The following is a 5724-nucleotide window of genomic DNA, read 5'->3' as shown; positions in this document are numbered from 1 at the left end:
TACCTATCAGCGCATCCTCGCCTCCCAGATCACCCCACTCGATGTCTATGACTACCTCGTCATCTTTCTCATCGTCGTTGTCGTTGTCATCACTGCCTGTCTCTTCACCTCGCTCCCATGCCTGCTGCTTCTATAGCTTCTTCTTCCTCTTAAACTCCTTCATCTTCCTCTCCCACTCGGTCATGGTACGATTCTCCGCCACCACGAGTGGGTCCTTCGGTAGCGGAGCTGAGCTATCCATAAAGACGAGCCTTTTCCGCTGGTCCCGCTATCCTAATGTCAGCATCAAGGGGTCGGAAGTTCAATTAAAAAAGAGGCACGAGGAAGGAGAACTTACAAAAATCAATGTACCCTAGTTCTGGCTGCATTGGAGGGTGCCCGGGCACTAGATACATGAAATCAAGGATGATGTCGGTGTCGTCCTTCAAAGTCTCCATCGCCTCCTTGATGCGTTGCGCCACTTCAGAGGGGGGGAGAGGTTCATTGGCAAGCACCATCCCATCGAGTGACGCTCCGGGTGCCATCAGGTATAGGGGAAGTGCGTGGCTCATCAGCGGTGCCACCCTCCATGTATGATAGGCACCGATGATCCCCGACCCCTTCACGCCCCTCTCCTTCAGAATTTGGAGGGCGGTGAGATGGTCCTAGATTTTCTTCTTGTCTTTATCTAGGACGCCCCACTTCTATAGCTCCGGGACCTCTTCGATAATGCGCCCGGAGAACACTAGCAAGGGGGCGGCTGCGTCGTCCTTAACGTAAAACCAATGCGAATGCCACCCCTTGTTGGAGGTCGACAGACGCATCGATGGATATTCGTTTACCCGGTTGTTGCGGAGATGAATGCCGGCACATCCCACCGGCATGCTCAGCTCTTGCCTCTTCTCCTGCTTCTTCAAGAGGTTGACAGCAAAGAAATACCGCCATAGGTCGAAGTGGGGTCTAATCCCCAAGAACCCCTCACACAGGGCGACGAATGCCGCAATGTGCTGGACCCCATTGGGAGTGAGGTGCTGCAACTCCACTTTCTAGTAATGCAGCAGCCCCCGAAGGAACTTGTGGGTGGGGATGGCGAATCCTCACTCGTGAAAGCAAGCGAAGGACACCACGTAGCCTTCAGGCGGCAACGGCGCGTCCTCATTGCCGGGCAGCCGCCACTCCTCGGTGGTGGTCCATGGGCAAAGGAGGCCACGGTGAATGAGGCCCTCCAGGCGCTGAAGGGTGATATCGGATCTGCACCATGGCTCCATGGAACGATTGGGAGGGGGGTGGATGCGAGCTTGATGGTGGCTACGATGCGGGTGCGGGAGGCTCAGGCGATTGGCGGTGGAGGTTGTAGATGCAAAGGCAAGGAGGCAAAGTACAGAACCCTAGGGGCGAACCGCTTGGTTTTATAGGGGCGATGGATGCGAGAAGGGCAACCATCCTCCTAGATCTCCGTGCCTGCCACGATACACCACCATGTCATGTCGCGGGATATGCGCCCGCAATCCCTATCCTTTCCCACCAAAGTCGTGCCGAACGTTTCACCTTTCTGGGCAGACTAGGACTCTTTTCCCGCAGAGGGGATACGGGTCAAAAAACATTTCACCGGCCCGCCTGAGCCAAGAAATTCGAGGGCTAGCCTAATAGTTTTGACGGCCATCCCAACAAGGGGTGGGCCCGCGAGTGGCCAAAACTTAGGCGCACGAGCCTCAAGGGAGTCTCGATCCACGATCAAATCCCAACCGGCCTGACCCTGGACGAATCCCCACGAACGGGATACCGGGGTTCCCTTTAAAACTATCCAGTTGTCGAAACACCAAATCTCACAGCCATACCCACAAAGGGTCTGAATTACCCCCTAGGCGATTCTATCTGAATCACCCAAGGGCTCAAGGGCTACACCCGTCGGGTGCGCTCGCGTGCACCCTCTGGCGAATCGAAATACCCCTCGGGTGATTCTATCCGAATCACCCGGGGGTTCAGGGGCTACACCCATCGGGTGCGCTCGCGCGCATCCTCTGGCAAGTCAAATCACCCCCGGGCGATTCTATTCGAATCACCTGGGGGCTCAGGGGCTACTGTCGGGGACTGATTACTGGGGTACCCAAAGAGGTAGAACTAATAACCATCAAACGCTAATGCTTCCGAACAGGCAAGAACGCAACTACACTTCTTGCCCATACAACCGAAGGTAGGCTGCGCCTCGCCTGGCCCCGAAGGGTTGGCTCCACCTCACCTGACCCCCGAGGGCTAGACTTCGCCCCGCCCGACGTCTTGGGGCAGACTTCGCCTCGCCCGACGGCTGAGGGCGGACTCCGCCTCGCCCGACCCTCGAGGGCTGGACTCCACCTCTCCCGATGACTGGGGACTGGTTCTGCCTCGCCCGACATCTGAAGGCTGGCTCCGCCTCACCCAACATCTGAGGGATGGCTCCGCCTCGCCAAACGGCTGAGAGCTGGCTCTACCTCGCTCGATATCTGAGGGCAGGCTCCGCCTCACCCGACAGCTAAGGGCTAGCTCTGCCTCGCCCGACCCCCGGGGGCTAGGCTCCGCCTCGCCCGACGACTGCACCCTGCTCCTTCATAATGATGGGCACAGGGTAAGACAGGACACTTGAGTGAACCGCAGTACCAAGGACCATGCCCTGCATGCCTGTAGGAAAGTACCATCAGGATATGACGAGACGGGCGCTTTAAGCACTTCCAGGCATGACAGAGCCCGAACAGTGTTGTAGGCGTCGACTTTTGTCTTACAGTGTTGTGGGTACCACCATCAGCCCTCGGACGTGGATCCTGACATAGGCATACGACAACCACTACAATCCAAGAGACAACTCGCATCATCAACAGTAACATACATATGGTCACTTCCCCATCTGCTCCCCGTAGGGTCATGGCTCGGCACCCTAGCATGCCGCACCGTCCCTCGGAGTAAGATGGGACGTGACCACTTGCTGAAACAAAGCCAGAGCACGGCCCTATCAGGATCAGCGAACGTGCTATCCCTGGCATGGTCTGCCATGTCAGCAGGGCAGGCTCAAGGGAAAGGAAGACCCGGCACCTTCGAAGGACCTTCTCGACCTTTGTTTTTTTCCTCTTTCTCCCATTCGTAACCCCTGCTCCCCCTTAGCCTATAAAAGGGAGGGCAGGACACCCCACTAAGGGGATGGATTGATTCCACACATAACACACAGTCAAGCAGCAACCAAGCTCTTGGCATCCTTTCGACCTTTCCATCAGAGACTTGGGACATGTCCCTCTCTCGACCATTTGTACCCCCTACTATGAACCTTTTTCGGTGCTAACAACACGAGCAGCAGCAAACTAGACGTAGGGACATTCTGCCCGAACCAGTATAAACCTTGTGTCCTTTAGTACACCATCCGGGCCTAACGCACAACAAATATAAATTTACTAGTTGGTGCTTATTTGAAACACCGACAGTAGCTCGTCGATCCACCTCCAGGATGTCGCTCGATCAGCCTAAAGTGGGTGTATAAGGTCAAGCGGGATGAGCTCGGCACCATTGTAAAGCACAAGGCGCGCCTCATCGCCCGAGGCTTTGTTCAGCGCGAGGGCATCGACTTCGAGGAGGTCTTTACGCCAGTAGCGCGCATGGAGTCTGTCCGTTTGCTACTGGCTTTGGCAGCAGCAAAGGACTAGCATGTCCATCACTTGGATGTTAAATCGGCTTTCCTCAACGGAGAGCTGGCAGAGACGGTCTTCGTCAGGCAACCTCCAGGTTTCGCCATCGAGGGAGAGGAGCACAGGGTGCTCCGACTGCGCAAGGCGCTCTACGGGCTGTGGCAGGCCCCACGAGCATGGAACGCCAAGCTTGATGCCATGCTGGGCGAGCTTGGGTTTCAGCGGTGCACAACCGAGCACGCGTTCTACACGCGGCGACGGGGGAAGGAGGAGCTTGTCGTCGACATGTATGTGGATGACTTGATCATCACCGGCGCGCGCAAGGAGGACATCAACAGCTTCAAGCACGAGATGGCGGCTCGTTTTCGAATGAGCGATCTCGGCACACTCTCCTACTACCTCGGCATCGAGGTGAGACAGGGGAAGAAGGAACTCATGCTCGGTCAGAGCGCGTATGACTCGAAGCTGTTGGAGCGGAGCGGCATGGCTGAGTGCAAGCCATGCGTGACTCCAACGGAGGAGCGGATGAAGCTGACGAAGGCTAGCACCGCGTCGAAGGTGGATGCAACACTCTACCGAAGCATCGTCGGTGGTCTGCGCTACCTAGTCCACATGAGGTCGGACATTGCGTTCGCCGTGGGCTACGTCAGTCGCTTCATGGAGGATCCCAGAGAGGATCACTGGGTTGCGGTGAAGTGGCTACTGCGCTACGTTAAGGGGACGGTGGATCAAGGGATCATCTTTCCCAAGACCAGCGGGAGTAGGCTGTGGCTCACTGTGTTCAGCGATGCAGACATGGCAGGGGACATCGACGGACGGCGGAGCACCTCTGGAGTGCTCGTCTTCCTCGGGTCGGCTCCAATTTCATGGCTATCGTTGAAACAGAAGGTGGTGGCGTTGTCTACGTGCGAGGCAGAGTATGTAGCGGCGGCCACAGTGGCGTGCCAAGTTGTGTGCCTGCGCCCGCTGTTGGGCGAGCTGACCGGAGCGGAAGCTCACCCACCATCACTGATGGTGGACAACCAGCCCGCCATCGCCCTCGCTAAGAATCCGGTTCTGCACGACCGGAGCAAACACATCGACGTGAAGTTCTACTTCCTCAGGGACTGTGTCGATGGAGGGCAGATCATCATCGAGTTCGTCGAAACTGGTCGGCAACTCGCGGACGTCCTCACCTAGCCGCTCGGACGTCTTCGACTCATGGAGCTGAAGGAGATGATCGGCATGGAGGGGGTACAAGGGATAGCAGTAGGATTAGGGGAAGAATTGTTAGATAATCTACTGCTTCCTTGTGTGAACACACAGCAAAGGAAGGCGGCGCCGAAAAGGCCCCCTGTTGTGGTACTGTAGCCGCTACATAGGCAGGCGCCGAACGGCTCACCTGCCGCACTGTAGCCACATACAGGGACAGGCGCAGAAGTCAGTCCTGTTGTGTTGTCTAGTCACTGTAGCAGCATGGCAGCTGTACTAGGACTAGATGGATATAGTTGTATAAATAGACCGCCACGGCAACTCAGTAAAGAGAGTTCAGTTTTGCCATCTCCTATACAGGGCTCTGGCCAACGCTGGTGCCTATACTATGTGTGTATACTCTGTTCTTCCTCTTCTTCAACCTCTAACCATAGTGTGTGTGGTCGGACAACATCGGTCGTGCTCGGCCGTGGTCGGCAAGACTGGCGAGTGGTCGACTCACCTGAGCCGGTCTGGGCTAACATCTCTATCTTTGAATTTTGTGTGGAGGCTTGCCGTCGCTGGTGAGAAAATAGGCACAAGGTTTGGCCAAGAGCTGTCGGGGAACCCCCATTCTACTCCACAGCCTGCAGGGTATCTTGGACATGGAGGACTGCCAACAAGAGCTATGGGAGCCGGCGATGGATATCATAAAATTGCTGGCCTTGGACAACAAGGCCACAGGGAAGGAGATTGGGAATATAGCTATTCCCAAATTGATGGCCGTATTTCTTCAAGGTTATGCAATAAACCTCAGAGACGACAAAGATGGTTCACTGCGAGAAGCTGCCGGGGAAGTACTGGCAAATCTTACAATGAGCTCAGACAACTGCAGGACTATCTTGATGGACTTGGAGGCGGATCCACA

Source organism: Miscanthus floridulus, chromosome 13 (assembly GCF_019320115.1).
Source record: "Miscanthus floridulus cultivar M001 chromosome 13, ASM1932011v1, whole genome shotgun sequence".
Taxonomy (NCBI): domain Eukaryota; kingdom Viridiplantae; phylum Streptophyta; class Magnoliopsida; order Poales; family Poaceae; genus Miscanthus; species Miscanthus floridulus.
This window is presented reverse-complemented; position numbering follows the sequence as displayed.